The sequence below is a fragment of the Hippopotamus amphibius genome, chromosome 6, assembly GCF_030028045.1.
Source record: "Hippopotamus amphibius kiboko isolate mHipAmp2 chromosome 6, mHipAmp2.hap2, whole genome shotgun sequence".
Lineage (NCBI taxonomy): Eukaryota > Metazoa > Chordata > Mammalia > Artiodactyla > Hippopotamidae > Hippopotamus > Hippopotamus amphibius.
The window spans coordinates 158,437,658-158,446,687 of NC_080191.1; the positions used below are offsets into that span (position 1 = coordinate 158,437,658).

Genomic DNA, 9,030 nt, shown 5'->3' on the forward strand with positions numbered 1-9,030 from the left:
TCAGGTTGAAACAGAACTCATCAGACAGAAATAGCATGCATATCGGTGGAAAGGTCACATGCTAGGGTCCCTAAAACACATTGCAAACTCCTCCCTGCAAGCATGGCTTACATTCAATCTGTCACCAAGCCTCGTCTTTTTATCTTTGAACACACCTTTTGGAGTCCCTGCTTATTCCCCATTTCCAATGCCACCAATACACAGCAAACTCCCCAGTCTTCTCATCTTGAATACTTTGGTATACTCCTAACAGCTCACTCTTGCCTCTGAGATCTCACTCGCATCAATCTATTTTACACACCACCAGTCTATGCCCTCCTTAAAGCTCCAAGTCCATCATGCCATCATTCCCGCTACTCAAAAACTTAAAATAGCTTTCAATTGCTCACAGCTGCCAATGCTCCTCCCAGGATTTCAAGACTCTCCATTCATGCGAAAAGAATCTTCTTAGGGGCCTTGCTCAAAAGGTAAATACAGACCCACAGATTCAGAATGGGGAGCAATGGGTGAAATATAGAGGTAGAATCTGCAATTTTCACAAGCACCCCATATGATTCTAATGCAGATATTCCCCTATTTTACTAAATAACACTGATCTGATCCACTCCTTTTAGCTATCTACCCTCCTTTAGTCAGACCAGTGGTATTATTATTTTATACTTCCTTTCAAATTCTAATCATTCTTGAAAGTCCCAGTTCTCCCTTTTCCATGAAAACTCTTTCCAACAGCTTCAGGTGAAATTAGTACCACAGCCTTGTCCTTGCTTTCCAGACAAAAGTCATTAGATCCACTTACCAAGCGTGTATTAGGTCCCTGCTATGAGCCAGGCACCATGATAGGCAATTGGGATAGAGAAATGTACCATAATGCCAGGCCCCACGCAGTTCATAGTCTAATGGCAGAGACAAGAAAATCAATGACTCCAGTGTGGAGTGATAGGTACCAGGTAGCCAGAGGAGTCAGGAACGCAGAAGGGAGGAGACACTGCCAATTTTGAGTGAAGTGGTGTGAAGCTTAAGCAGAGTTTTTAAAAAAGCAAGCAAGGGGACAAGGACAGGGAACTGTGTCTCAGGCCGAGGGTGACAGTGTGGAAGAGGGAGCAGAAGTAAGAGATGTATGCTCTACCAGTACTTGTAAATTCTTCAGTGGGGCTGGGCCAAGAGTCTAGTACATTCATCAAATGCTAGAAGCAGATGTAGCGTTAAAGGCCATCAGTTAATCCTTATGTTACTGATGGAAAAAGAAAGTCACAGAGCCATTCACTGACTTGCCCAAGGTCTCTGCCTTTGGCAAAGTCAGTGTTCTTCCCACTACATTACGTTGCCCATCTTGGCCTATGTTTGGGGTGCATCTAAAGTCCTATTTACTGATTATGAAATAAAACACAAATTAAAATGAAACTAGCATGGTGATATAAAAATACTGGATTTCAGGAAAATAGGTTTCCAAGTCTATTTCTACTTCTAGTATGCAGCGCAACTTTGAGCAAGCCATTTTCTTCTCAGGGTCTCCATTTCTTCATGTGTCAAAAGGCTGAATTAGATCATTTTGAGTATCCCTACTGGCTCTCAAAGGTCATTCTCTAAATATACTCTCATTTTTAATAAAATGTATTATGTGGTCTTTGGTCTCATCACATCTTGCTTCTCGTTTCTCACAAGAAAAGAAGCAAAGGTCATAAGACTTCCTGTCCACGTACAGCCTCAAGTAACTAAACAGTTAATGCGTGTCTGCATGTACAATAGGACGGCAAGGGGAAGGAATCAGTGCAGGCTGGAGAGGTCTTGCAGGAGGTGAGATCTGAACTGCCCTCTGTAAGAGGTGAGGACTTGCAGCAAGACAGGAGGGTGCTCCAGAAAGAAGGAAACAGGAGCAGAGGCTAGGAGTCCTGGCTACACACAGGGCCTTGTGGGAACCGGGCTGCTGGGGCAGGGTCTGGTGGGAAGCACGGGAGGCAGGGGGAGCCCGGATGGAGGAGACGGTTGTCATGCCAGGCTGCGGTGAGACTCCATGCAGGAGCTGAGGGGAAGCTGCAGGAGACTGAGTTGGCCAACTGGGAAGAGAAGTGTCCAGGAGCCTGTTTCATTCAGCAGAGAATAGGTCCTGAGGGTTCAGACTTACGAAAACATGTTCTTAGCGTTACATCCTTCTTCTGTTTTGATTAGATGTTCCCTAATTGCTTAATAAATTCCCAGAGCTATAAATGGTAACAACACGAAACACTATGGACTCATGCAACGACCGTGCTGAAATCAGTGATATTTTAAGCATTAATAAAAGGTCTGATGAATGTAAACTGTTCTCTGCCTCCTGGAAGGCTAACAGTTGAAAGTTTTGCTCAGTTGCTCACGTGCCATCTGTTCCCTCTTCTCCTCTTTTATATCTCAGTTTCTATATTTTGTCTGACGTTAATTGGATTTGATCTCATTACTCTGATGTGTTTAGGGTAAACTACCTCAGATTCTTTTTAGAGAAGGATGGGGCATAAATAAATTATTAATAAAGTTTATCTGGATGGATGCTCACTCTTCAATATCACATAATAAATGACAAAGTAATTTCATGCACACTGTACTTTTTAAAAGAGGGATTGATTATAACACAATCCCATTAATCCTAATTCAAGTTAACAATCCTGCATTTGTATAGCATTTTAGGGATTATAATCTTTTATTTTTATTTATTTATTTTTGGGGCCCGTGCCACTCAGTTTGCAGGATCTTAGTTCTCCAACCAGGGATTGAACCCGGGTCCTCGGCAGTGAAAGTGTGGAGTCCTAACCACTGGATTACCAGCGAATGCCTCCAATTTTTTTTAAATTGCGGTAAAATATACATAACATAAAATTTACCATGTAAACAAATTTTAAGTGTACCATTCAGTGGTATTAAAATACATTCACAATGTTGTACAACCATCACCAGAACTTTGCTATCAACCCAAACTGAAACTCTGTACCCATTAAACACTAACTCGACATTCCTTCCTCCCCAGGCCCTGGTAAATTCCACTCCACTTTCTGTCTCTATGATTTTGCCTAGATACCTCCAATAAGTGGAATCATACAATATTTGTCCTTTTGTGTCTGGCTTCTTTCACTTAACATAATGTTTTCAAAGTTCATCCATGACGTAGCATGTGTCAGATTTCATTCCTGTTTAAGGCTAAATATCTTCCATTGTTTGTATAGTCCATATTTCATCTATCCATTCACTTGTTGATGGCCACATGGGTTGTTTCCACCTTTTGGTTATTGTAAATAATGTGAATATTGGTTTGCAAATCTTTGGTGAGTCATTGCTTTTATTTCCCTTAGGTATATACCCAGAAGGAGAATTGCTACATCATATGGTAATTCCATTTTTAACTTTTTGAGGAACCACTATACTGTGTACCATTTTATGTTCCCACCAGCAAGGCACCAGTGTTTCAATTTTTCCACATCCTCATCAACATGTGTTTGTTTCCATTTTTAAAATAATAGCTAACCTTATGAGGTGAAGCTATTTTTTTTAATGTGCACATCATCTGGCTTGACAAAAAGCTCCTCCAGGACAGATGTCTTATCATCCATCCTTTTTCCTCATGTCTTACAAGTAGGTAAATTCTCAAAAAATGTCTATGGAATGGATAAATGGTAGATTTAAGGAACAGACACCAATTCTGTAAGCAGAAGTGGGCACTAATTATTATTATCATTTCTCAGAAGAGGAAATTGGGACTCAGCATTAAGTGACTTGATTGAGGTCAAACTGCTGACTTGGTGCTGCCAGAAAGAGGTTAGGTCCAGGTCTTCTAGCTCTACAACTACATATGGGGGAACTGATGTGCCAAGGGTGAATGTCAGTCCACTGAAATAGTACCCAATATTCTGAGTCTGCAGCATGGCTCCACAAGGGACAGGGCCTGCACAGTAAGGTAAGCAGGTTAGAGGAAAAGGGGTGGTTCAGGCCATCATCCATCTATGCCTAAGATTCAAGGAACCTGGCTCAGATCTCAGAGCCATGGTGTATTTGCACATGTGCAATCGAAACATAACAAGACTTCACAGGAGAGATTTCTGGTACCAAGGAGACTCCTGGAATACTGCTGATAGGGAAATCATTACTATCTAAATTCATGCGAAAGGGTAGTACTGGTACTAACTCCAAAGGCAGTATCCAAGTAACCTGATAATCTTCCTGTAAAGAAAAAAAATTGTGAAACAGTTAATAAGCTTCTGCCTCATGCAAAGGGAAATCTGTTGCAAAAAGGAAATTCCCAAAGATTAAAAAAAGTGTGTAAAGTAGTCAAAGATAAAAAATCGCTGAAAAGACACTGCTTTCTCTACTCTGTGTACCTTTATAAACTTTTTTAAAAAATAAATTTATTTATTTATTTATTTATATTTATTGGCTGCATGGGGTCTTCGTTGCTGCATGCGGGCTTTCTATAGTTGCGGACAGCGGGGGCTACTCTTCCTTGCGGTGTGCTGGGTTCTCACTGTGGTGGCTTCTCTTGTTGTGGAGCACAGGCTTTAGGTGCGTGGGCTTCAGTAGTTGCAGAGCATGGGCTCAGTAGTTGTGGCGCATGGGTCTAGTTGCGCCGCGGCACGTGGGATCTTCCGGGACCAGGGATTGAATCCGTGTCCCCTGCACTGGCAGGCGGATTCTTACCCACTGCGCTACCAGGGAAGCCCTACCCTGTGTACCTTTTTGCAAACCTATTTGTATTTTTATCTGCCTAGCAGATTTCCTATTACTCTATTAATCCCTTTCCTCCCAAGAGGGTTTGCTTGTTTGTTTATTATGCTAGAAACATATTTCTCAGAGATATTGCTCTTTCTAGGATTCCTTAGCCCTAATCTGCAGGATCAAATAGGTGTTAATATTGGGCTTTATGACATTAGACCATAAGACCAACCAAGACTGATTCATGAAATGTATATTTTTTCAGAGCACATGATTTATCAAGAACTTTAGAATTGGCTTTTGAAAAGTGCTGTTATAAGAAAAATCTCACTATAGCTATTTTTAATTCCTAACTAATCATCCATATTTTAAGTAATACTCAAGGTAAATCTCAGGCAGGCCTATAACTGCCTTTTAGAATTAATTTGAGTAGGATGTGAACCATGTACGCTCCACAAAGCAGGCAACAAGTGCTTAATAATTATTAACTATTAAGAAAAGGGTAAGGGACCTCCCTGGTGGTCCAGTGATAGAGAAGCCTCCTTCCAATGCAGGGGATGCAGGTTCGATCTCTGGTCAGGGAACTAAGATCCCACATGCTGAGGGGCAACTAAGCCCACGTGCCACAACTACTGAGTTCACATGCCTCAATGAGAGACAGAAAACCTGCACACCACAACTAGAGAGAAGCTGGAGTGCTGCAATGAAGAGACTGTGTGCCGCAACTAAGACCCGATGCAGCCAAAAAACTAAAGAAAAAAAATGTTTAACACTCAAAAAAAAAAAAAAAAAAGAAAAGAAAAAAGAAAAAAAAGAAAAGAAAAAGAAAAGGGTAATAGAGAATTATATTGTAGTTGTCCCTTAAATATTAGCACAATCAAACTTAAGTGCAAAATTTCCAACACAAATGATTGCATCTGGGCCAGGCACATAGTCCCCATGTCATAGTCAATAACTGTTTTCTGAACATCTCCACGTGCTGTAATTTTCTTCTTTTCCTCTGTACCAGCCCTCACAGGATCCAAATAGTTTTTCTCAGTTTGGATAACTGTGGTCAGGCTGGTGCCAATTGTCTTTTAAAATATAAGGATTAATCAGGTAGCATTCAAGATTGTCCCTACACAAGTACCATTCATTCACTCAATTTGGATATGCAGCCCCTTGAAACCTGCACAGAATGCCATATGGCCTTGGCAGTGAAGTAAATGTATGATCTGCAGGTAGAGAGGGGAGAACCAATGCTGAGGGAACCAATGGCAGGGAGTCAGTACCCGGTTACTGTCACAAGGGCTGTTTGAGCATTTGCAACACGAGAGAAAACCTGTGCCAGCCTCACTCCCATCTGCCAATCCTCTCCCCCGAATCCCTCCCCCTAGTGAGACCCACTCAATCCACAGTACAGCTCTACTGCACCAAGGAGGGTCCTAGCAAACAGGGCCTGCCCCAGCAAGACTGTCTCTGTCCCTGTGGGACCCCTCCTGAGGGTTATAGGGGCACATGAGAGATGTCTTTAGGTATTGATGTGGAAGGAGATGGTGAGTTAAGGAGGTCCCTCCCCCATGCAGAAGTGGAAAGAAAGGAACAAAATGGGTTCTTAGAATGACCTGTGGGTGAGTACCTCTTTGTGCTGTCAGTTCCCTTCATCCTCCAGCTCTGAGTGTACCTAGTATGGTTTAATCCAACTGCCAAGATCCCAGAATTGAGGGAAGCTAGTGAATGGTGCCAAACCACAGGAGCAGAAGCAAAAGCTGTAGGAAAGGGGCTAGTGTGTCTCCAGTGTCAGCATTTGGGCCTTGTTGGCATTGAGGGAGAAGTACACTGGGGCCATTGTACTGTAGATGAGGCTTCTTGGACGGAAAGGTTGAACTTTTGATGAATGTGGGAAGCGTTCAGCAAAAGTTCAATTCAACCAGCCATTAATTCATATTCACTGCATGCAAGGCATTGTGGGAGGGTTCTGCAAGGGAACTGGAGATGAGCAGAATGTGGTCTCGACCCTCAAGAGGTCTGAGGACTCTCAAAAGAGTAGGGAAAACAGATCCATAGATATTTATACATGGACAAAATGCCACTGACTGCTACTGACATGTAACAAACACCCTGGGCTGGGTCCACTGGTGAGAAGGATTCTGGCCCTTGGGGTCATCCAACACCCATCCATTCACCACTTCACAAAAACATAGTTGAATATGCCATTTTAGACCTGCTAAGCTTAAGATGGATGTGACACATTTAAGGGAAGACATTTATGTTTGGAGCTCAGAATTTAGACTAGAAATATAAATCAGGGATTAAAGGAAATGGATAAGACCACCAAGGAGCAAGAGTGGTGAGAAAAGAATGCCCAGAAGCATATGCGTGGGGGTAGGAGGGGCTGGTAGGCAGTAAAGGAGGAGGAGGCAGCCAAGGAGATGTTGCACTGTTTTAACTGCTGATGCTGTATTAACAGACAATGTGTCTCTAGAGATGCGAAACACAGTAGATCCTTTTATAGCAATGATGATGATGGGGTACGGCATGAAGACCAGCTCACCAAGCAAGAGGAGCTTTCTGTAGCCCACAGTGGGCATGGGGATGACAGCTGCCCATCCAGCCCATGAGGCCCCGTGCTCAGCACTTCATGCACGTTACTGCTTCTGTCGTCAGTCCTCCCTGCACCCCTCCAGGCAGGAATTACCATGGGGCACAGAGAAATTGGGTCGCTTGCCCAGATCTCGTGGCCAGCAGGAATTAAGTCAGGATTCCACCCCACCTCTCTAGCAGCCCAGGCCTTGCATGAATGCTTACTGGTTTCAGAACCCACAAACTGTGGTGGGCCTGAATTCATGGCACAGGGCCTGTACGGGGTCTGTGAGGAAACCTCCTACCTTCTACTGAAAGAGGAACCTAAGCTGAACAAGTCAAGCCTGGCACTATGTTGATATGCTTCAACTGTGTTAGGCTCTAAGCAGTCAGTTATTAAATCCGTTTCTCCTTTTATGACTTCAGTAACACTTCTCTCTTTGGGTCTCTTCTGCTCCCACCATCTCCCAGTTTCTCTTGACTCGTTTCAGTCTTCTATTCCCACAACTAATAATATGAAAGTGAGTCAAAAATTACCTACACTTTGGTTATATTAAAACTTCTACAAATTCTACCGCCAGAGTGTGGATAATTTTTGACTCACCCTTGTACATGCCATATTCTCTGGTCCTCTCTCCTATATCTACTTCTCCCTCTACTCTTTCTCTGCCTTATCGTCTCCCTTCTAAATCTAACATGCAAATTGCAATCCTCTCATTTTTCAAGTTTACCACCTTGATGCTACAGGTTTCTTTTTCCAGCACTTTTCTAAATTCTCTAGTGCTCTGTGGAGCAAATCCCTGACGATGAGATTGAAAGTCATTTTTAAATTTTGTAGTGGTCTCTGTTCACAAGCAGCAACTGTGGACACTGAGGGCAAGGTGACACTGTCCCCCTTTGTGATGGTCAAATCAGCTTCACTACTATCGGTTAATTTTATCTCCAACTAATTTCAAGCACACCCTCTCAATGAAATAAACTGAGTACTTTGATCTATACCATCAAGTTCATCATCCTCTTCTCCTTCTGGGGTGGGATGGGGAGCCACCCTGCTGTAGGAAATCCTCCCAGATGGGCAAAGGGGCCTTCCCTGTGCATGTGTGTGCACCTGGGCAGGCATTCTGGACCACTCTGCTCATACCCATCTCTCACTCACACGCTCTCCCCTCCTCTCACCAAAAACCCCACATCCTCTCACCAATCTCCTGACTTACTTTTGAATCATTTGTCTGGGTTATCTATCTCCATATAGGCTGATGTGAATATGTGATTTTTATATGTATTTATCAACATTTGGGTAGTTTGTATTTTTTGTGGGTACAGTCATATGTTCGAGTATGTGAAATACACGTGCTGACACCTGCACCTATGTGGACCCAACTGGAATATAATCGCAACTGAACATTTGTACATAAATATAATGTACGCATATGATACCTGGCAGGGGTGGGGTGGGGGGAGATGTCTGTGGGTTTACCATTAGGGTTTTATTTTGCATAGGTAAAAGGAGGTGATTTGCACTGTACTAACGATAAACTAGCTTATTTATGAGTCACTGTCAGTGACTCCCTTACAAATTACATTACCTAAATATTTCCGTCTGTGGTCTGACATGCCATGCGTCTGAGCTGATAACAGCAGTACCAAGCCATGCTCTCTATAGGTAATATACAAAAGAAAATAATTGTATCGTTGAACATGTGCTAAGGAGCTTAAAGAAAGCAATTACAAAACCTATTAAAAATTTAGTTAGAAATAACAAGTACAGTGTTGTATTCACAGTTTCAAAATGATTGT

The 9,030-nt window shown here is 42.6% G+C and overlaps 1 protein-coding gene across 2 annotated transcripts in view; it reads right to left on the reverse strand.

Moving 5' to 3' along the window:
• The window catches only part of MCF2L2 (MCF.2 cell line derived transforming sequence-like 2), a 277,613-nt gene that overhangs the window by 57,661 nt on the left and 210,922 nt on the right, over nucleotides 1-9,030 (reverse strand). The gene's annotated exons all lie outside the window — the stretch shown is intronic.